Source organism: Canis aureus, chromosome 5 (genome assembly GCF_053574225.1).
Source record: "Canis aureus isolate CA01 chromosome 5, VMU_Caureus_v.1.0, whole genome shotgun sequence".
Taxonomy (NCBI): Eukaryota; Metazoa; Chordata; class Mammalia; order Carnivora; family Canidae; genus Canis; species Canis aureus.
The window spans coordinates 84,084,175-84,107,916 of record NC_135615.1 but is presented as its reverse complement, the minus strand read 5'-3'; the positions used below and the strand labels follow the sequence as shown (position 1 = coordinate 84,107,916).

General features: G+C 44.7%; 1 protein-coding gene and 1 long non-coding RNA gene across 6 annotated transcripts in view; one reads left to right on the top strand and one right to left on the bottom strand.

Moving 5' to 3' along the window:
* KAZN (kazrin, periplakin interacting protein) overlaps positions 1-23,742 on the top strand; it is a 1,010,042-nt gene that overhangs the window by 75,345 nt on the left and 910,955 nt on the right. The gene's annotated exons all lie outside the window — the stretch shown is intronic.
* Positions 16,193-23,735, bottom strand: LOC144314907 (uncharacterized). Of its 2 annotated transcripts, none has more exons than XR_013380752.1 (3): positions 23,553-23,735; positions 18,968-19,218; positions 16,193-18,189 (listed from the first exon to the last, which is right to left on the bottom strand). It is a non-coding gene; the product is annotated as an uncharacterized LOC144314907 (long non-coding RNA). The 2 variants fall into 2 exon arrangements; XR_013380753.1 differs by lacking the exon at positions 16,193-18,189 and adding an exon at positions 18,204-18,519.

Sequence of the window (23,742 nt, the reverse complement as noted above, 5' to 3'; positions counted from 1 at the left end):
CTCCAAGAACAAGAGTTTCCAGAGAACCGAGGGGAAGCTGCATGGCCTTTTATGACCCAGCCCATGCATTTTAACAGGTGTGGTACTGTCCTCGGGGACAAAAGCTGGCCCATGGGGAAGTGTGAAAAACTATTACTCTTTTTATGTAAAAAATAAAACAGATATACATGCAATATAAGAAATATATCTGTACAATTAAAATATTTTGGAAGTGGGGAAGTGATTAGGGAAAAAAATGTCTCAAAAGGTTTTTAGGAAGGAAGTAGTGCGTAAACAAGGTTGAGAAACAGCCACCTGGCCTTAGAAATTCCATAGTGTCATTTTAGCATACTCTAATGGTCAAAGCAGACACAAACTTGCGCAGGTTCAAGGGAGGGACATAAATCCCTACCTCTTAATGGGAAGCTCCTCAAGGGATTTGCTGCCACATTTAAATCCACTAGAATAAACATTCTGTAGATGGCTGCAGTCATGGAGCTGGGGCAGGTGCCAAGCTGCACTAGCAGGCCATGCAAAACAGGGGTGGGAGGGAACCTGAACCTGTGACAAAGCACGAGGTCTTGATTATGGGTTCCTGTGAGAAATTTCTCCTCCAGTGCCTGGACAAAGGAGACGTCAGGGTAGTTAAGAGTCCCCTCTGCTTGGGATGCCTGAGTGGCTCAGCGGTTGAGCATCTGCCTTTGGCTCAGGGTGTGATTCCAGATCCGGGGATCCAGTCCCTCATCGGGATCCCTGCGGGGAGCCTGCTTCTCCCTCTGCCTGTGTCTCTGCCTCACTCTCTGTGTCTCTCAAGAATAAATAAAATCCTTTTTTTTTTTAAAGAGCCTCCTCTGCTGGCCCCATATATAGTCCAGAGAGGGTCCCATGCTGTAGAACTGTGGATGCTTCTAGAGACACCGTGATACATCGCAGTTGTGGCTATGTTGTCATTATTGCTGACTCGGACAGGCCCTGTTCTACACTTTATTGGGTGGGATCTTCTTATTCTGAAAACCAGAAGAGTGACCTGGAGGGGGACAGCAGCTTGGTCAACGTCACACACACACACACACACACACACACACACACACGGGTAGAGGGCTGTGACCCTGCTTTGCTAGATTCCCACTTCAGTGTTGATTCCCATGCCCTGGAGAATAATTAGAGGAATCATTAGCAACTGATTGACTGTACTTGTTCCTGGGTGAAGACGCTCGAGAGGGCCAGAGCTGTCTCCAGGCCGGAGGGAGAGCTGTGGGCTCTGTTCCGGTGGGCCGTGGAACAGCTTCTACCCCTCAGCGAGAGCAGACTGCCTCGGTATGCCTTGGCTTCTCACGGGTACCTCCTTTTCTTCTCTCGATGTCTTAGTATACTCATTTATACCTTCTCTTTGCCCTTACAAAACTAATGCATCTTCATTTATATTTCAGAAGTAATTTTATATTTCAGAAGCGTATTTCATTTTTGGATCTCTTCTTTCCTTTTCAAAACCTAATACAGGGGTGCACGGGTGGCTCAGTTGGTTGAGTATCAGACTCTTGTTTGGTTCAGGTCATGATCTCCTGCACCAGGCTCCTTGCTCAGTGGGGAGTCTGCTGGAGATTCTCTTTCCCTCTGCCCCTCTCCCCACTCACACGCACTTGTTCTCTCTCTGCCTCTCTAAAATAAATAAAGTACTAAAAAACTCCCCCAAACTAGCATGGTACACAGGTTGAGTCATAAGGGTGGAAGGTGAGAGTAGCAAGGAAAGGGAAACACAAGCTCAAGCTTCCCCAGCCTTTTTTGGGAGTGGTCGTAGACATGACTTGTCTTGGGTTGCCTTTCTTTGGATTATTGATCAGATAGTCCAGTAAACTTTGAGGAAATGGAAAATGGGCTGGTCCTTACGGGAATCATCAACAGAGAGGGCAGTGTTTCTCTCGTATATTATATGTGGAAGTGCAAATTCAAGTAATGCCCCAGAAGCAGCTTGAGCATTAGTACATTTGTATTTTTTTGAATTTTATTTTGTTTTTTATTTTATTTTATTTATTTAATTTTTTATTTTTATATTTTTATTTTTTTACATTTGTATTCTTGACCTAGTAATTGTACTTCTTAGAATCTTTTCTAAGAAAAGAATGGAAGAGGTGGATAAAGATAACTTTATAAGATGTTCATCCCAGTGTTGTTTATAATAGTGAAAAATTGGACGTGGTCTAACTTTTCAGCAGTGGGGATTTTGTTAAGTAATCGTGGTTAGTTGGAAATACTATGCATACCCACAACGACTACCACAAAGCATGGCATATAAGAGGGAAATGAGCTTGATGAGCAAAGGCTTTGTCAGAATTCCTTCGCACACGAAGGGAAGCAAAAGGAGCTCTTGTCAAAATCCACCTCAGTGATTCTTAACATGTTTCGGTCGCGAGTCCTTTTGAGAATGTGTCAAATTCATTGCCCTGAAGAATACACGTATGAAGACATTTTGCAGGTGGTCTTGGCCATTTAGGCTCCTCCTGAAATCTGAGGGTCTTCAGCTTAAGAGCCCTTGGTGTATGTGGTAAGCAGAGACCAAGATGACACATACTGAGCACCTGCTATGCCCAGACCACATTTCTGGGTACCAGGGGGTTACACAGGTGAAGCGGATGAGGTCCGTGCCCAAGGAGGCTTCTCACGCCTCAGGTGGACAGAGAAGGAAGTGTCACATAGACCAGCTAAGTGCTATTCTGGAGGCACCAAGTGCTGACCAAGATGGGGCCTCAGGCACCAGTCCGCACAGCTACAGGCCAGTATCGAAGTAAATTCTTCAGGGTTGGGTTACAAAGTAAAAATGGGGCTAGCCATTCATTTGTTCACTCATTGATTCATTCATTTTTCCATTTGTTCATTTAGTTCCTACTCTCTTCTGGGCACTATTTTAAGTGATGGCGATAAAGCAGTCAATGAGGGAAGCAAGGTTCTCTCAGGGGAGGTTATATGCTAGTTGGGAAGACAGGGAGGCAGAGGGAGAATGGTAGCAAAGAAATACAATTTTAAGTCACCTAGTGACCACAGGCCCCTGGTGAACCCATCAAGCATTTAGATTCAGCTTTGATTCCAAGGAGGATTGGAGGACAGCATGGGTGACCCGGACTTCACGGCCACCTTGTCCGTGTCCATCCTTGGAGCAGATACCTGCTGTGGCCCTAGGCAGGACATGCCTAGGAAGATCAAATGGCTGGAGCCCTCGGAAGCCTTTCCCTGGCAACAAACAAAACTGAGTGAGAAACTGCAGAGAGGGTGTTAAAGATGGGGCATCACCAAAAAGGAGATAAAGCAGAAAGGAACCTTTTAAACCATCGGTAACAAAAAACAGAGTTCCTTTCAGAAAAACGCATGGACATTTCTTATAAGACTAAGCATACATCTACTCTCTGACCCAGCGATTCTACTCGTAGGCATCTACCCAAGAGAAGTGAAAACCTATGTCCACAGAGAGACTTGCCCAAGAGCATTCCTGGCACCTTTATTCCTAATATCCACAAACTGGAAACAGCCTAGGTGTCCATCAATGAGAGAATGGATAAACAAATTACGATATATTTATACAAAAGAATGCTATTCAGTAATAAAAAGAGACTTGCTCCCGACACAGGCAACATCATGAATGAATCTCACAAACATGCAGAGTGAAAAAAGCCAGATACAAAAGAGAATATATTGTATAATTTGCTGTTTGTCAATTCTGGAATGGGAAAGCTAGCTTTGGGTAGAAACAAAGAGTGGTTTCCCATGGAGGGGTGGGGTGCAGGGTTGACTGAGAAGGGACAGGAGGGCACTTTCTGAGCAATGGTAATGCTCTATATCTTTTTAGATGTTTGGGTTTCACAGATATGTGCATCTGTCAAAACTCAGAATGGTACTCTTCGGGTTTGTTTATTATGTTTTATGTAAATTTTACCTCAATGAAAAAAGTCTTAAGTTAATGGTATGCAGCATGCTGAAGTGCTTGGAGTAAAATGTGCTGATGTCTGCAACTTTGAAATGCATAAAAAATGAGATGAATGGACAAATGGATAAATAATATGATAAAGCAAGTATCATAAAATGTTAACTATAGAATCAAAGAGGAGCATAATTACTGTATAATTCTTTCAACTTATCTTTTTAAAGATATATTTACTTATTTTTAGAAAGAGCGCATGCACATGAGCAGAGGAAGGGGCAGAGGGAGAAGGAAAGAGAGAATCCCAAGCAGGCTGCGCTGAGCATGGAGCCCGATGCAGGGCTTGATCTCATGAGATCACAACCTGAGCTGAAACCAAGAGCTGGATGCTCAACTGACTGTGTCACTCAGGTGCCCCCCAACTTTTCTTTTTTTCCCCTAAGATTTTATTTATTTATTTGAGAGAGAGAGAGAGAGAGCAAGCAGGGGGAGCAGCAGAGGAAGAGGGAGACGCAGGCTTGATCCCAGGACCCTAGTATCATGACCTGAGCTGAAGGTAGATGCTTAACTGACTGAGCCACCCAGGTCCCCCTCAACTTTTCTTTGTAATAAAATGCTGGGAAGAAAATGATTATTGTTGAACAATAAGCTACTCAAAGATTTGCTAACTTAAAAAACTTCTAATTTCTCATTGTTCTATGGTTGTTCTGCTTTGGAAGATTTTAGCTGGGATATTGAGATGCCCAGAAGGTCCCAAATGGTCTCACTTAACTGCCATTGGTGTTGGCCATCAGCTGGGGACTCAGCTGAGGCTGTTGGCGAGGCGCCTTGGTTCCCTCCCCTGTTGACCTCTTCAAGTGGCTACTTGAGCTTTGTCATGACATGGTGACCAGCTTCCAAAAGGGAAGTCCCTGGAGGAAGACAAGTGGAAGCTGCCAGTCTTCATTAGTTAGGCCTGGATGGGGAAATCACACAGAGCTACTTTGGCCGCATTAAAGGTTCAAGGGTAGGAAAATGTAGTCCATCCCTCAGTGGGAGGAGTGATAAGAATTTGCAGCTGTCCTTAATCTACCCCCAGTTTTTTGACCAACCACTCTGTAGGACAAGTTGCCTTACTTTTATATTTTATATTCTAGATAGAAAATACCATAGGGGCACCTGGGTGGCTCAGTCGATTAAGCCAATCTGCCTTTGGCTCAAGTCATAATCCCAGGAGCCTGGGCTAGAGCCCCTTATCCAGCTCCCTGCTCAGCGGGGAGCCTCCTTCTGCCTCTCCCTCTGCTTCTCCCCCTGTTTGTGCTCTCTCTTTGTGTGTGTGTGTCAAATAAATGAAATCTTTTTTTTTTTTTAAAGAAAATACTAAAAAAATCACTATCAAATGTGGAGTCAGCCAGGGAGAATGTAGTTCAAATATATAGGAAAAGAAGGACTATGGAGGTATGTTAGGAAGTTGACTGATACCAATATTATCCTGTTTCCCAGATTTTTCTAAATCTTGTGGTGTTTGTGTTATTTGCCAGTTTTTGAAAATGGTTTTTAAAATTGTGATGATTTCTTTTATTCATTCTGAACAAATATTTACTTTCAACTTCATTTTGGATTTGTAACTTTGATTTTTCTTTTGCTTGAAAAATGCCCCCAAATTATGTACATTTCAAAACACAGAACCCTGGATTCATCTCTGCATAAGAGTAGAATATGAATTTTATGTATCTTTGCAATAGACCAATTACTGATTCTCTGCCCTGGGCCTATGGATTATATTAAAGTGAAAAACACCATACTTACAGACGATTTGTGCCTTTTCTAGGTGGATTGCCTCATTGAGGGCATTTCCTTCCTTCAGGTCATAAATTTTCCTGTTTGAATTAGTAATGCTTTATCCTAGACTGAGGTTTGGGGTGAGCGTTTTGCTTTCAGATCAACTCTACTGGAAGGTAGTGGAGGCGTGAGGACCCTACCTCCAGGCTGGTCTGAGACCATCCTGCTTCATACTTGTTCCAGGGCAACTATGTCATCTCTCTCCCTAAAGAGACTGACTTTATGCTGACTTTGGACCGTCAGCATATGGTACTCGTGGAGCTTCCTTTAGAAGTCAAGTTGCCTTAGTCCAGGGGCCAGACCAGAGCTATCTGCTTGCCTCAGCCTTTGAAACCTAGGCTCACACCTGTATTTCTCGGCTTCAGCTTGAGTCAGTGTACAATTTTGCTTGTATGTGCTCTTGCCCAATAGAAGGTTTTTTTTTTTTTTTTTTCCAAAGAGTTAACACTCGTTCTACTAAATAATTATTTGGGTTTCTAATCCTCAATGATTATTTAGGATTTCTATTGATCTGTTTGGTGTTGGTTTTATTGTACTCAAGGTAAATCCCATTTCTGAGATCATTACTACCATGTAGTTAGGATTGCTTGTGTACTTTTGCTGCCTTTTGATCCTTTCATTTTTAAAATCCTCTTTCAATCACCTCTGAAATTTTCTTTGAAATCGCATTGCTTCACAGCAGAGATGAACCAGTGGACAGTGCTGAGGACAGTGATAATGACAATGACAGTGGTGGATTTATCAGTGTGGAAACTGAGGTATACGTTGGTTGGTAACTTGGTTAAGGTTACATACACGATGATTGCAAAGCAGAGTTAGGCAGTGAGGACAGAATTGGCCTCTGCCTCGTGCTCAGCAAAACAAGATTTTAACTACATTGGTGCTGTGGAGTGTTTTAGGGTGTAGATGATCAAAACTAAGGGTGTCCAATTCTTTTTTTTTAAATTTTTATTTATTTATGATAGTCACACACAGAGAGAGAGAGAGAGGCAGAGACATAGGCAGAGGGAGAAGCAGGCTCCACGCACTGGGAGCCCGATGTGGGATTCGATCCCGGGTCTTCAGGATCGCGCCCTGGGCCAAAGGCAGGCGCCAAACCGCTGCGCCACCCAGGGATCCCAGGGTGTCCAATTCTTATAGTACCTTTGAGATTTTCTTATCTTACCCTCCCATCCTATAGACAAGAAAACTGAGGTACAATTATTATTGGAAGCCCAGCTACATGGAGTTTGAATTGTACATCCTGGAGTTTGTTTAGGAAGAGAAGTGGAAGAGTAGAGTATATTCCAGGATGATGATGTGCCAATGAAGAGGAGAGACCAGGGTAGGTAGAGACAGGGGTTTGTGTGCATACGTGTCTTCATGATGTGTGGTGGAGGGTGGAGGTAAAGAAGCAAGAACAGGGAAGAGGAACGTTATTGAACACATCTGATGCAGTCAGTGGTGTGCTGGTAATGAACGGCTGGCTCTTGGTGGAAGGAATGAGGTGCAGGGGGAGGGCCTGGTTTGGGGCATTTGCCAGTTTCTGTGGTGTACGTGCTCCAACTGTGACTGCTTTCAAGCTACCAGTGTGATGTTACAGAGCATGGAGCTGGAAAACATAGCATTTCTACCACACGGATGAAATAAATAACTTCAAGAGCAAAGATAAACAGTACTATGTAGTAAAATCATTAGGAAGCAATGTATTTTGAGTATGTATTATCTTTGTCTTTAATGTAATTTATTTAATTGCAAATTTATGTCGTTATGCTTAACTATTGGCTTACAAAGTTCCTGAATATGTAATAATTGCAGTCTGGTAGGAGCTGGCTCCAGCACACCACTACAGGAAATCAGCCAGTATGTTTTCATGATGTCACAGACCAGGATTTGCTTCAAACTCTTGACAGCATGTGCCTGGAGAAGTGGAAAACCACAGTGATACCACATTTTATTTTGGAATGGACCTCGTGATCTTGCTATTAGCAGAAAACAACTTGGCATCGCAGGGAGATGAGTCTTATTGTGTTTATTATGGAGCAAATGTTCTTTCCTTTTATGCTTTTTTAGAGGTCAGCTGTTCTGTCGAGCTTTGTTTGGGGTTTGACTGAGGAAAGCTGATGGCTGATTGTTTACACTTGGGGTCGTGGGGGTACTTTCTAATGACCATTGGGTAGAGCATTTCTTACCCTTTTGGCATCTCTTCCCCCAATTTCCTTCACCAAATACCATGGTTGACAATGTGCATCTTGACTTCTCTCCCCAGGTTCATTTTCCCTGTCTGTGTTCTGAGCCCCAGCCTCCTTGAACTGGGCACAGATGGCAGTGGATCTCATTCCCATTCCTTTGTTCCTTGCTCATGCGTCCCCTCCTCCTGGATGCCTTTCCCCCCATCATTCCCTACCCTCCTACAAATCAGCTAATTCCCATTCTTTCCAGCTAACTCTTATTTATCCTTATCTCTGAATTAAGCACTGATAGGGTTGCTTCCCAAGTGTCCAGGCTGGATGAGTGATCATCCTGCTTCAGAACAAACCTCACTTTATACATTTCATGGAAAATATTTGTTGCCTTTCTATTAGACTGTAGGTAACCCCGGATACGTGCACTGTTGCCTTTTAAAGCTGTTTCTAGGCATAATACAGCACATCGCTGTACACAGTAGGAAATCATAAATGCTATCTAATTTGTAAATCTTTATTTTCCTTCTTATCAAAAATTATTCTCCTCTTGAGTTATTTCTTCCATTCCTGTGTACCCAGCCTGAAATTGGGAGTCTCAAAAATCTATCTTTACTCTCCTTTTCTGGTATCACTTCTTAGTCTCTGGAAAGAAATTTCCTCCTCGTAAGTAGTTGAGTCAGGGGAGGGAAGAGATAATTTCCTAAAAGTGGTGGCTCAGAGGGATACCTTTCGCTAAAGGGCTATTCCTGAATGCTGGCTGCTATCAGTCAAATCAGCCCACCTTTAGATAATGTCATTGGGAATTAAAGGCTTACAGTTTCCAGAATTATGCATCTCTGTTAGAAGCAAAATCATGCAGGAAAGTAAAAGGAAAATCTCCATGAAGGGCTCTGAGCTCCCGGGGAAGGTGAAAAGCAGGAGAGGAATGAGCAAGTTACTGTACTGACGCTGCCTCCTGATGGCAGGTGGGCAGATTGGTTATCCGAGAGTGTCTTCGTAGCCCATCAGAAGAGAACTTCTATATAAGCTCAGGTGGCTTCCAAGGATAAAATGAAAACAGTTCCTATTTATGTTCCTAAGTTTGGACTTGGAATCTCCATTGTTCTCTCTCCTCATCTCCCTGAGCTGAAACCACAGTGTGACAGAGAATACAACTTGTCGACCCGGCATTCCAGCTCCTGCCTGTGGTGCTCCTCCCCTACTCCATCGATGGCAGGCTTGACCGTGGGATTTGCTTTGGCCAAGGCAGTGAGAGTAGAAGTATTTTGTGTCATGTCAAATCCCATGTTTTAAGGGATGATCTCCCAAAAAAACCCCTGCTCTTTGAGACTGGGTCTCAGACTGAGGGCAACATGGCTAGGGCTGCAGTTGACCTGGGATGGGGTAGGGGGGACAATGAGAATGAAGTGAAATCCTTATGGTTGTAAGTCCCTGGGATGTGGAATTTCTTTGTTACTAAGGCAAATCTTGTCCTAGAGCTTATCAGATTACCAGATTTCATAAAGAAAGGAAGGGAAGGAGCTTAATTTTTTTTTAAAAAGGCTTTCATCAACATTAACTTATTTTAGAGGGAAGTAAGTAAATATATAATAAACATCTCCTCTTTATGTAATTGTCTCTAACCTGGCATTATATTTTATGTTTCTACAGATAAGTTGATTGGTGGTTGGTCTAGTCATTCTCTGAATATGTATCAAGTGCCTGCTATCATCCATGCACTGTGTTGGGTCCTGGGACATGGTGGTAAACAGACGAGGTCTTGGTCCTTATGAAGGTTTCACTTTGGTTGGGTTAGGAAAAAAAAGACTAAATAAACATGGTAACTTCAGAAAGTGATTAGATTGTAAGAACAATAAAAGAGGATAAAGTGATAGAGAGTAATTGTGTAGTAAGAGAAGGGCATGGGGTCACTGAATAGCATTTTGATTCATCATATAGATGTTCCTCCTTATGCATTACAGAGAAATAGAACTGACATGCACAATTGCCTTTCCCCCCCCTTTTTAACGGGATCATAGTTTTATGTCAATCCCTTTAATAAACGCACTGGGATAATTTAAAGCTGAGAGCCATTTACTTTTACAGATATTCTTTTTGTGATATAAACATTCCTCTTCTAATTTATCTGGAGTTAAGTCTGAATTTTATGTATAAAAGGACTTCATTCCAGTGTTGAAGAGAAATCTTCCTGAATGACATCATAAAGACTTTGGTTTCTGAAGCAGCCAGGGAAGCTCCATGACAGGGCAGTTAACTTTAGTTTGGTTCCAGAACATGGTCCCCATGTGTTCTGTGAAGCTCTGATCTAGGGCATTCCATTTTCTGATAGCAGAGCTCCCCTGTGGACAAGGTCTACCATCCGCCTCTAACAAGGCTAAGTTGAGCTCAGAGTACTAATGGTCACAGTCACAAAAAGCATACCAACTGGCTTTTATGTTTTTAAATTCAGTGAAGCCAACAAAACCATAAAAGTAGAGAATTAGTCATAATCATCAAAAGTTGACTCCTACATGTTGCAACAATTCTATTCTCCAGTCAGAATCCTAAAATGTCAAAGGTAAAAGACAAGAAGCTCATCATTTTATAGTTATGGGAATTGAGACCAAAATTAAAATGAGTTGTTTGAGTTTGTTTGTTTGTTTATTCATCCATTCATTCAACAAATATTTATTGAGCACCAACTCACATGGATCTGGGCACCATGCTGGTCCCTGCAATTATAATGGGGAACAAAAGTCTTTGTTTCTAGGAAGTTTACAGGGTAGTATGTCAAGTGGGAATAAGAGCTGAAAGAAAGGCAAAGAAACTGTCCCTAAGTAGCCTGATCTGGCTTTGGGGCCAGTGGCTCAGGAGGGATTCCCTGAGGAGGGGACTCTCTAGCAGAGGTCTGTAGGATGAGTAAGATTAATAAGGAAAAGGGCATATAAAGAGGGTGCTGTGAGAGCCTTCCAGGGCAGGAGGAAAAGCACCTACAAAGGAACTCTGGTGATGGGAGTATGGCATTGTCAAGAAGGTTTATGTATACAATGGAATATTCCTCAGCCATTAGAAACGACAAATACCCACCATTTGCTTCAACGTGGATGGAACTGGAGGGTATTATGCTGAGTGAAATGAGTCAATCGGAGAAGGACAAACATTATATGTTCTCATTCATTTGGGGAATATAAATAATAGTGAAAGGGAATAGAAGGGAAGGGAGAAGAAATGGGTAGGAAATATCAGAAAGGGAGACAGAACATAAAGACTCCTAACTCTGGGAAACTAGGGGTGATGGAAGGGGAGGAGGGCGGGGGGTGGGGGTGAATGGGTGACGGGCACTGAGGGGGGCACTTGACGGGATGAGCACTGGGTGTTATTCTGTATGTTGGCAAATTGAACACCAATAAAAAAATAAATTTATTATAAAAAAAAGAAACTGAAAGTAACTGAGGTTGGAAAGTAGAGAACAAGAAGCATATATTGTCTATGGGGAGGCTGTAGACAGTCAAGAGCACAATGAAAACCTTTGAGAAAGGAACATCATGACCAAATTTCTTCTTTGAAAAGAATATGTTAACTAGGAATAGAAGGGCACTCCATTAATACAATAAAGATTACAAAAAGCCTATAGCAAATATCATCCTTCATGGTGAAATATTTAAAGCCTTTCCCCTTGAGACCAGGAATAAAGCAAGGATTTCTTTTATCACTACTTTCTGGAAGTTGTAGACAGTTGTAATAAGAAATAAAAGAAAAAGGAATAAAAATCATAACTATTGAGGAAAAGAAATCCATCACTATTTATAAGGAAAAATGATTATGTACAGAGAAAATCCAAAAAATCTACATACAAATTTTTTACATTAATACATGAACTTAGCACAGTTACTGGATACAAAGACAATATACAAAAATACGTTGTTTTTAATGCTAGCAGCAATGAAAGTTTTAATCAAGGCACATTTAATAATAGCATAAGAATTTGGTATTTTGAAATAGATCTAATTAAAATTTTAAAAATTGAACATTAATGAAATTAAAGAAGACAGATAATTAGATGGATATACCATATTTGTGGGTCAGATAATCCAGTATTGTAAAAATGTCAATTTTTCCTGAATTGATCTATAGATTCACTGCAATCCCCTCAAAAATGTCCTACCTTTTTGGGGCAGAAGTTGAGAAGATAATTTAAAATCAATGTGAAAATGCACAGGGTTAAGGCTAATAAAGGCAATCTAGAAGAAGGAAAAACAGATGAAGGACTCACACTGTTACATACCTAGGCTTATTATTACTATTTTTTAGGGAAACTCTTTGTCCATCATGGGGCTCAAACTTACAACCCCAAGGTGAAGAGTTACACGCTCCGCCCAATGAGCCAGCCAGGCACCCCCATACCAAAGCATATTAAAAACTATGGTAATTAAGACCTTCAAATTGACAAATGGATGAACAAAAAAAGACCAGTGGAATAGAATAGAGGATCCAGACAGAGAACACACAAACACAGTCGCTTGATTTATAAGGCAACACTGAAGTGTGGTAGTGAAATATGTGTTTGTTTTTAAAATACATGGTTCTGGTCAGTTGGATACTCATATGAAAAAGATGGCAGGTGGATTGTAGACTTAATCGTCAAAGACCAAGCAAGCAAAAATAAAACAAAACAAAAAACTGTCACAGAAGAAAATGTAGGGGAGCATGATTTTGAGGTGAGCAAAATTACGTTTAGGATACAAAAAACTAACCAAAAAGGAAGAAGGAATAGGTAACTTGGACTACATTAAAATCGAGAGCTTCTGTTCTTCAGTAGATCCTATTAAGGGATTGAAAAGGGAGTTCCTGGAATAAAGAAGATATTTGCAACACTTATAGTTGACAGAAGACTCATTTCCATAAAATAAAGACCTTTATTTTTTTATTTTTATTTTTCATAAAGACCTTTATAAATCAACAATAAAAAAGGCAGGCAGAAATAGAAAAAAAAATGAGCAAAAGATTTTCTCATCCACCTCACAAAAAGGACTTCTAAATAGCCAAAGAGCACATGAAAACTGTTTGGCCTCATTAAGAATCAGGGAAATGCAAATTAAAAGCACGATGGTATACATTTATACCCCCCCACCCCCCGCCCCTGGAATACCTAAATTGAAAGTGACAGATGATATCTAATGTTGAAAGGGATGTGGAGCAATCAGAACAATCATACGGGGCTGGGAGGAGTGCAGATGGGTTACAGCTATTTTGGAAAACTGTGTCCGCCAGTGTTGAATGTATTCCCATGCTGTGACCCAACCCTTGGGCTTCTCTTGTAGATAGACCCGTCAGAAATGTTTATGGCCCAATCATAAACATATGTTTGCACAAGTACATGTATGGAAAATCCTAGAACATTTACACTGTATTGCAAAAGCACAATGTAGTATACTATGGTGTACCTAACGTTCTGCCTGGAAGAGGTACAGGTGGAGGGGGGATGCTGGTGGTATCCTGCTTCTTGATCCAGGTGTTGGTTTGGTGGGTGTGATCACTTTGCAAAAGCTCATCAAATTTTACCTTTATGATTTGTGTATATGTTGTAAAATTTCACTTAAAAAATAACAATAATGCCTGCAGAGTAGAGAAGATAGCAGAGTGGGCAGTCTGGATGTGGGGCATCAGGCAGCTCTTGCAAGAATCCAGGCACAGGATGGGGCTGGTCATTGAGAAGTAGTAGAATAGGCTCTGGAGAAAACCAAGAGGCCCTTGTGATGCATTAGCTGGGGCAGGATGTGTGTAAGGGAGGTGTCAAGATTGACTCCCAGGTGCTGACTTGTATAACCAGACACAGGTGTTTGCTTCCCCAGAGACGGGGCACACCGGAGGTGGGGCAGGTTATTGGACAGGCGGGTGGTAGAGATGAAGTTGGGGTTCCAGAGAGTATGCCTAGGCAGTTGGCTATGTAGGTCTGGAGTCCAGAAGAAAGGCGTGAACGGCAAGCTATTAATAAACTGATCTCTAAGAAGTGGAAACTTGAACTGAATCTTTTGAATAAAGAAATACCAATTATCTGCATGCCAGGCACCCCTGGGCTAACCACTCTGCCCATGTCATTCAGGTCCCATGTCCATGGTGATACTGTGAGCACGTGATGTTAACCAAAACGCAAGGTGAGCTTAGAGAAGTTAAGCAAATTCCAGATGGACTAGCTTTAGGAGGTGGGTAGGAAGGTGAATGGCAGGGATTTCCAGATTCAGATCTTCCGACCTAAAGTTCTGAGCGTTGCTGTTGAATCCTGTGACTCAGTGGACTGCAGTGTTAGGGACCCCGGATGAGCGTGCGAGGGCCGCCACAGCATTTCTATTAGAAGAAATCTCTGAGAAAAGACTACCTATGTCCATCTGCCCGTCTGTGAGGAGCTCAGAGGTTTGGACTTCATGATTGTGCCAGGTCTGGTTTAGAAGATAAACTCTCAATGTTCAGATCTCATTAAGCCACCCGCCAGCTAAGTGACCTTGGGCAAATCACGTAACTTATCCATGCTTGTGTTCCCTGTAGTTGCATGGCAAAAAATCAACACACGTGTATCATCTGACATGTTTTGTGGGGCACGAATCCTGGGCACTCTTCAGCTGGGTCTTCTGCTCCTGGTCCCTCATGGGCTGATGGAGGTCGGCCAGGGCTGAGCTGTCCTCTGAGGCTTGCTTGGGGAAGGATCTGCCTTCAAGCTCACATGCTCCAGGATCCGAACCCCTGCGGGAGATTAGATTGAGGGCCTTAACTCCTTGCTAACTGTCAGCTGGAGGCTACTCTGCGTTCCTTCTGATGTGGGGCTGTCTGTACAGTGGCTTAACTCATCAAAGCTGGCAATGAAGAGGGCCCATGAAGACTGTCTCCTAGCAGGATGGAAGTTACCGTCTGAAGTGGCCTATCATGGAAGCGGCATCCCATCACCTTTGCGCTATCCTATTGATCAGAGCAAGTCCCAGATCCTGCCCGCATTCAAGGGGAGACGACCACATGAGGCATGAACACCAGAAGTCAGGGGTCATTAGGGGACACTTTTGTGTCTGTCCACCATGATGCCTCGGTGTTCTCCTCTGCAGAGTAGGAATGGCAATAATACCACCTCATGGGTGGTTGTGTGGAGTAAATAAGGTAATACATGTAAAGCACTCAACACAATTTCCAGAGCATATTTATGCTCCAAAAACGGTTAGTTGCTATTTTTATTCTTCTAATTCTAAAATTGTACGACAGTGTGAAAGGATTCTCTCTCTCTTTTAAATAAATACCTTCACCAAAGATGGCCAGATTCCACTCGGGCATTTGAAATACAACACTGTTCACAAGCACAGCCACACACCCAACTGGGAAGGAAGCACATCTGGTGAAAAGTGAGACAGACCAGTAACGTCCAGGTAGCCCTGCCAGGAAGTAGCAGGTATCTGTGTCTGGCACGCAAATCTGAAAAGTCAATGCCCCCACTACCTAATGGGGCCCACAGTCCCCTTTCTGCAAATATACAGACAGACCACGGTTCTATCACATTAGTTTCCAGATCAGCTGCAGCATGGAGGTCATGTCAGAGTGCAAACACTGACACGTTGGCGTGCGAGTACAAATATCTGCCTTTTAGTCACGGACCAGGAAAACACGTGTTCTATTTGCTCCTGTAACTCAGCAGGCTTTCCAGGGACCCCTTGGTAGTGGTTTTGATCGTAAGCCTGTAGGAGGCAGAGGAAAGGTGTTGGACTGGGAGTCAGGAGTCTTGGGTTTGAATCCCCACTCTGAGGACAATGATCCTTGTGCCTCTGGTCCGCTGACTTCCTCCTGGCCCTCGGTTGCCTCCTCTGGAGTAGGAGAGGTCTTACTCTTTTGCCTCTTGGATTCTTTCCCCTGATGAATTTCTTTGATTCTAAATTTAAAAGGCATGTTGGACTTCTAAGTCTACTAGAAGTCGTTGGAGTGGCGGCCTGCCTCTCGTCCTGTACAAAGGTAGGGGGCCCAGGCACAGCGCTCCCGACCTCGGTGTTTTCTGTTCATTTCCTAACCTGGAAATCAAGTTGGTTGTGCAAGAACATATTGTGCCTAAATGCATCTGAGGATAAAAATAAGCTCCTGTGAGCTCTCCTCAGGGGTGGGCAACTCCACATGCATCAGTAACCTCAGCTTCCCCACGGCTGCTTGCCACACTCCCTAATGAGCTAGTACAAGGTATGCGTTCATAGAATGCAAAAACGTTTTTTTAAAAAAGAAATAAATTTATTTATTTATTTATGAGAGAGAGAGAGAGAAAGAAAGAGAGAAAGCAGGGGAAGGGAGAGGGACAAGCAGACTCTGTGGTTGAGCGTGGAGCCTAATGCGGGGCTCGATCTCACCGCCCTGGGATCACAACCTGAGCCAGAGTCAGGAGTCGGACACTTAACCGAATGAACCACCCAGGTGCCCCGGAATGCTAAAATGTGTTATGAAAAAGGAGACTGGGGCTGACATACCAAGCCTGCTGGGTGATAAAACTGCTGTTGCCATTATATTAAAAGAGGCCGTCCTAGGATTTCAGGAGGGGCCTTTCATTTGTTCATCTCATTCAAACACGAGCCGAGTACTTAGTAACTAACGTGTGCCAACCCAGAGCACTCGGGGGTTCAGCTCTGAAAGGGGGTTCAGGCCTAGGAAGCCTCGAGTTTAGTGGGATAGGCAACTACAGGGATAATTGCATATATATAAACTAGGTGACTGATGACATTCTTGCTTTCCAGTCACGCTACCTTTTGGTTGGAGGGTGAAGAGAGTGGTCTTTCCATAGCCAGGCGCCATTCCAGAGGCTTTATGTGTATTAACCCCTTTAATCCTCACGACAACCCTTGGAGGTAGGTTTTAATTTTAATTTTTCCATTTTACAGTAGAAGAGATTTGGGGCAGAGGAGAGGTGGAGGTACTTGCCCAAGGTCACACAGCGAGGACGTGGTAGGTCAGGGGCCTTCCCAGGGGCGGGTCAGACCCCGGGGAAGCCCATAGCCCACCCCGTGGAAGTCTGAGAGGGGAGGCATGTGCAGGGCTCTGCGGAGTCAATCTGGATAAGCCCCCTGTGCACATCCACGCAGGAGGTGCCCCCGCCTGGTGGTTGAATGGTCCTTTCTATGCCCAGAAACATCTCTGGCTCCCTGTTTGCTCTTAGCCAAGTGTGTATCCCAAGACTAAATAGGCCTTCGGCTTTCAAGAAATGCCTGAACGGTTATGCAGTTGCCAAATCAGTGACATCTGTATTATTATCTAAATAATACCTTTTAAAAATCGACTATATAATCTTCCCTTTTTACTCAGACTCATCCTACCACGGATTTGGGGCACTAGTTGTGTTTCTTCCGGATGTCCGCCGGTAGGGCGCGGGCAGGGTGGCACGGTCAGCTGGGCGTCAGACTCTTGGTTTCGGCCCAGGTCATGACCTCAGGGTCATGAGACCGAGCCCTGCATTGGTCTCCGCGTAGACTCTGCTTAAGATTCTATTCTCCGGGGATCCCTGGGTGGCGCAGCGGTTTGGCGCCTGCCTTTGGCCCAGGGCGCGATCCTGGAGACCCGGGATCGAATCCCACGTCGGGCTCCCAGTGCATGGAGCCTGCTTCTCCCTCTGCCTGTGTCTCTGCCCCTTTCTCTCTGTGACTATCATAAAAAAATGGAAAAAAAAAAAAAAAAAGATTCTCTTCTCCTTCTCCTTCTGCCCCTCTCCCACTCTTTCTGTCTAATAAATAAATCTTTAACCAACTGCGCAACTCACATAAAGACCATCCACGGCACGTAGAAAATCCCCCCGCGGCCGCCACGGAGGAGCCACCTGCCGCACCCTGTGTTGCGCCCTGCACGGCAGCGGTTGCCTGTCCCCTGTTGTGTTGCTAATGAGGTTTCATCTTGGGGACTTTTAATTTTCCCAGGAACGAGGGCGAGTGCCAACTCAGAATATGGAAGTACTGAAATGCTAAAATACCACTTGAAATTTATGATCAGAGCTACGTTTGGGGGAAAGGCTCTCAGGATGAAGGGGCCCAGCGTGGGAGACGTGAGCCTGGGGTGGGGGCGTCGCAGGTGCTCAGCTCTAGTTTCCCAGGCTTCCCGCCCCTTGGGACCAGAGCAGCCTGTCCGCAGACCGACCGCCTGGGGCCTCTGCGTGGAGACGCACTCCAGGCTCGGTCGTGGCCTCCTGTGAGCAGGGCTGAGACTCACTCACTCACACTTCGCCAGTGTCCGTGAAGCATTCCCATGATGTTTTGCATTCAGGGCGGACGGCGATGAAAGCGGACGTGTCGGAGGCCGTGATGATCTGAGTAGCATTAGAGGAAGCCTGACGTCTTCCTGGGAAAGGTTAGACGAAGCATCATGGGGCCGGAGGAAGATCAGTGTGTAGATGACCTTCCGAGCTTGATTCTGTGCCACCGGCTGAAAGCTCCTGGTGATGCCCGTGACCCTCGGCCCTGCCAACCCTCTTCCTCCGACCTTACCTCCTTTCTCATCGTCCGCCCGTGTCTCTCCCCGTCTTTCCTGCCGCCTCCTCCACTGGAGTCACTGCTGCTACAGCTCAGCCTCTGCCCTGTAATCCCACCTCTCTCTTCACCACTGGGCCCCCAGCCCAAGAGGCAGGGAGGTCTGAATGGCTCTGTTGGGTGGACGTGGCCCCTGCCCTTGCTGTCCCCGGATGCAAATCACAAGAAGAGGGGAAAGCTGTCGTTACAACACCTGAGGTTCCCATTGAGATTTAGAAGCCCTTGCATGGGGGATCCCTGGGGGGCTCAGTGGTTTAGTGCCTGCCTTTGGCCGAGGGTGTGATCCTGGAGTCCCGGGATCGAGTCCCGCGTCAGGCTCCTGGCATGGAGCCTGCTTCTCCCTCCTCTTGTGTCTCTGCCTCTCTCTCTCTCTCGTCTATCATAAATAAATAAATCTTTAAAAAAAAAAAAAAAAGAAGAAGAAGCCCCTGCGTGGTCTGGCTGCTGCCCTCTGGTCCAGCTTTCTCTTGCTTTCTCTCCCTGGCTCATCAGGCTCCAGTTCCAGGTCTCTCCGTTCCTCCCCCCACCACGCTCGTGCCTTTGCACCTGTTGCTCCTGCTTAGAGCCCCCCCACCCAACCACCCACCCACCGTGTCTTCATGTGGCCACTTCCTCTGCATCATCCCAGCCTTCGACTGATGCGAAACCTCCTCAATCCCTTTGTCTGTGGCGGGTCTTCTCTTGTCCCCTCTCTTTCCCTCGTCTTATTTCTTCATGACACTTTTGCTCTCTTAAAGCATCTTCTTTATTTGGTTATGTGTTTAGTATCTGTCTTGCCCTTGGGACTGTAGCTTCTTGAAGATAGAGTCTCCTTCTGCGTTTCCATATGTATTCCCAGTGCCTAGAACAGGACGTGGCCCAGATCAGTTATGCAAATAATTTTTAAGATTTTATTTGAGAGAGAGTGCGAGTGGGGGGAGGGGAGGAGCAGTGGGAGAGGGACAAGCAGGCTCGGTGCAGAGTGCGGAGTGCGATGTGGGGCTCGATCCCACGACACTGAGATCGTGACCTGAGCTGAAATCAAGAGTCAGATGCGTAACTGATGGAGCCACCCAGGCGCCCCTAGATATACAAATGTTTTTGAATGAAAGGATGGACTCATTGGTTAATGAGAGCAGAAAATAAGTGTTGGTAAATTCTATGGAATTGGTTTAGTCACAGTGTTGTAGAAGAGATCACAGACTCTGGTAGGCTGCGTAGTGCATAAGGTGGACTAGCCTTGGAATCTGCCTAGCTAAGTCTGGGGAGGCCTAATTTAGGCTAACAATGGGTGTGTTTGGTAAAAAAAAGTCTAACCAGACATGTGTCCTTGCTTTTCTTATCTTTTGCAAATCCATGGATCTAGCTGATTTGAGTGTCTCTGAGATTTTTATTTTTTAAAGATTTATTATTTATTTATTTATTTATTTTTAAAATCTTTATTTATTTGTTTAAAATTCATGATAGACATAGAGAGAGAGAGAGAGACAAAGACACAGGAGGAGGGAGAAGCAGGCTCCATGCTGGGAGCCTGACGTGGGACTCGATCCCGGGACCCCAGGACTGTGCCCTGGGCCAAAGGCAGGTGCCAAACCGCTGAGCCACCCAGGGATCCCCTCTGAGATTTTTATTTTATGGTCTTCCTTGATTCTTTCTTGGAGAAAGGATCTTAATTATAGAAATAACAATGGTAATAAAAACCATTTATCGAACACTTAAGGTGTGCACAGCATGCGCTAGGTGTGTTATAGGCGTCGCCTAATTTAATTTAAGACATCGTTACGGGTCGAATTATCACCCCGCACCCTCAAAAATCGTATATTGAAGTCCCAGTCCTCAGGACCTCAGAATTATTTGGAAATGGGGAAGTTGCAGATGCAATTGAGGTCACTAGGGTGGGCCCTAACTCAGTATGACTTCCATCTTTGTAAAAAAGGGAAATTTAGATACAGAGACTCACTTAGAGAAAAGACAAGACACAGAAGAGAGAGAGCCACCTACAAGCCAAGGAGAGGGGCAGATCCGTCCCTCGCAGCCCCAGAACAAACCAACCTGCCAACATCTTGATGTTAGACCTCCAGCCTCTGGAACTAGTAAGAGTGTTGGTTGGTTGGATACCCTAAACTTATCGACTCTATATAGGGAGGTGGGATAGTGTGGGGTTCGTGAGCCTGGGCAGTGGAGCCAGGCTGCCTGGAAGCTACTGGCATTTAGTGGGCAGGAAAAAGGGCTAATTGTCCCGCAGTTCTCAGAGATTTTTTTTTGCTCCTCCTACATGTTTTGTGAACCACCTGATACGTGTGTTTATGCAGGCGAAGAACCTGTTTACAACGATACGATGGTAGAATTTTTTTGTATGGTTGAATTTTTGTAGCTGCTTCACCTACATACAAATAGACTAATTATTTTTTTAAACACTTTTTTTTTTAAATTTTCATTTATTTATTTATGATAGTCATAGAGAGAGAGAGGCAGAGACACAGGCAGAGGGAGAAGCAGGCTCCATGCACTGGGAGCCCGACGTGGGATTCGATCCCGGGTCTCCAGGATCGCGCCCTGGGCCAAAGGCAGGCGCCAAACCGCTGCGCCATCCAGGGATCCCGACGAATTTAATTCTTATTCCAAAATGCCAGTGTTGACAATATTCAACTGCTTATCTCTTGACTCCGAATGACGTCAGGGTGAACGAGTGATTGAGGGATCATAGGCTAGCCCTGCCTGAGAACCTACTTTTCAAAATATACATTATTTTTTAGCACATATTCCTTGCACTTTACCTCTCCTTTACAATTAAATTTGGGCCATGAAGAGAAATCCCTACATATATTATGAAAAGAACACTTTGGGATCCCTGGGTGGCACAGCGGTTTGGCGCCTGCCTTTGGCCCAGGGCGCGATCCTGGAGACCCGGGATCGAATCCCACATCGGGCTCCCGGTGCATGGAGCCTGCTTCTCCCCCTGCCTATGTCTCTGCCTCTCTCTCTCTCTCTCTGTGTGTGTGACTATCATAAATAAATAAAAATTAAAAAAAAATTTTTAAAAATGAAAAGAACACTTCGAGTCTGATAGGGATAAGCATCTCTGCCCTGTGGCACCTCTCTGTTGATCTGAGGTCTGCCTCTTAATTTCCCTTCCCTTTGATGGCACTTCAGAGACTTGAAGAGGGCGATAGCATTCACCTGTTCACCCCTCTGTGCATCTTCAGTTTTCCAAAATGGTCCTCCCTGACCCCTTTAATCTCTTCTCTGATGATGTGGCTTCCGGACTCCTCGCTCTCCTGGCTCTCCCCCACCCCACCTGCCCCAAGCATGCTGCGGCTCCTCTCAGTGCCACTCCCGAGAGAAAAGCCAACCTTAAGTAGGAAACTGTAACCTGTTCTTTCAAACCTGCAGAAACAAAGTTGGGCCTCGGTTTGGGCCTTGCGTGTGAGAGGCAATGTTCAAGGGCTCCATCCAGCACGAGAGAGATCTTGCCCCAAAAACCCTTCAGTGAGAAGAAAAGACAACCAACCAACCAACCAACCAACCAGAAGTCCCCCGACAACAGTCCACAGAGGGTGTCTGTTGTGTGCTGTGTTTTTCCTCAGTGGCCTCAGGAGCTTTGCTGCGGGGTACATGCCACCGTCTGTCATTTGGCGGCGGATGATCATTGGAACATCATACTCCCAAGTCACGTAATTCTTACCAAAACTCAGAGAAAGGCACCAAAGAAGAAGGTTTTGGGGGGACGTGGACCTCGTTAGTACTTTTTGTAAAGTGTCTCAAACTTACATCTTGTAATTTTTGCATCTCGTTCTCCCGACAACGCCATACCCTGCCAACCACCATCTTCACGCTTCTCACTACATCACAATAGAGCGGTAGTATCTTACGCCGAGGAAGGCTCGGTGCCATGTTGTAGCTACGTCTGCTGCAATTGTTCTGCATAATCTGGAGTTTCCTGAACAACTCGAGACGCCCAGGAGTGGAGGCTTTCAAAGGAGCCTCCAAGTCATCCTGACTAGGACGCTTGCACAGGCCGCACGGAAGTGGTGTTATCCTAAGTCAGGCAAGAGAGAACCCCGCCTCCCCATCAAAATCTCAGAGAAGCATGAGGATGCTGAGCTATCCCAGGACCCAGAGCTAAGGAGGAGAAGATGCCCGGACACCAGCTGTTGATGTTCCTGCACCGCCTAGAGCAGGGACCATTTCAGAAGACAGTGCAAGGGTCTGCAGACTCTGGGTCTGAACACTGCCTGTTCCTTTGAGCCTGCAAGCTAAGAATGCTCTTTACATTTTTTTAATGGCTGGAAAAAAAATCAAAAGAAGAGTAATATTGAATAACATATAGAAATGATGTGAAATTCAAACATCAATGTCCATAACAGCCTTGTTGGAAGGACCAGGACACAGCATCTCAATAAAAATGATGTTTTGGAGAAAAGTCTGAGGGCAAGGAAGTGGGGCCATGGTTAAAATAATGAGCTCCTATCCGAGTGAATAAGATAATGCTGTCGAATGATGCCGCCCTAATCTGATTTGCACTGGGGCCAAGGCTGAAATGCGTTCTTTGGTTGAAAGGAAATGTAGCCTCAGTGATACTAATATTCAAGCAATTTACCAAGTGATAAAACCGAAGTAATTTATTATAATTTTATGATGAGATCTCTTTCCTTTGGCTTGGGAAAGATTTTATTGCCTCTAGTCTTGCAATTTCACTCTTGCTAATATTGATTTTACTATAATCTCTCCCCCCCCCTTTTTTTTATACTCTCAAGTTATTTCTTGATTTGGACAAAATTCACATTTTAACACAGTTGAAGATGTAAAAACCAACCTTCAAGAAAACGTATTATGATAATTATGTTTTCCCACCATTGGCCCGTAGTATGTGTGTGCCAATCGAGGAAAATGTATTTTTAAATTGCTAGGTTTTTCTCTCCCCTTGGTCTTCTTTTGGCTTAAAAAGGGGGAGCTGACGAGGACAGGAATGCTCCACGACTCCCTGTGTGTTAGGAAGGCTTCGTAAAGCTACCTGCAAAGGGGGCCTACACGCCCTTAGTGGGCCTTGGCGTCACGCAAAACCCTTCTGCTGCAGCCCTAAATGACTTTAGAAAGCCAGACGTGTTATATGTGTGATTTTATGTAATCCCAGGAGGTACGTGGGATTCACGGTGGCAAGTTTCAGAGGAGAGAAATTAAGCTGAAATCCTTTACCCGAGCGCCCACAGCTGCTACGTGATGCAGTAAGAATCCAAGGCCAGGCTGACTCCAGTGCTCTGTGATCTTGCCACCAGCCCAGGACTGAGGGCCTCTGTCGATGGCCCTTCCACTGTGACCAGGGACCCGGGGACTCTGGAACCTTCCACGAAGGGCCGCGTGCACTCAGGCCTCAAAGTTCCGGTCT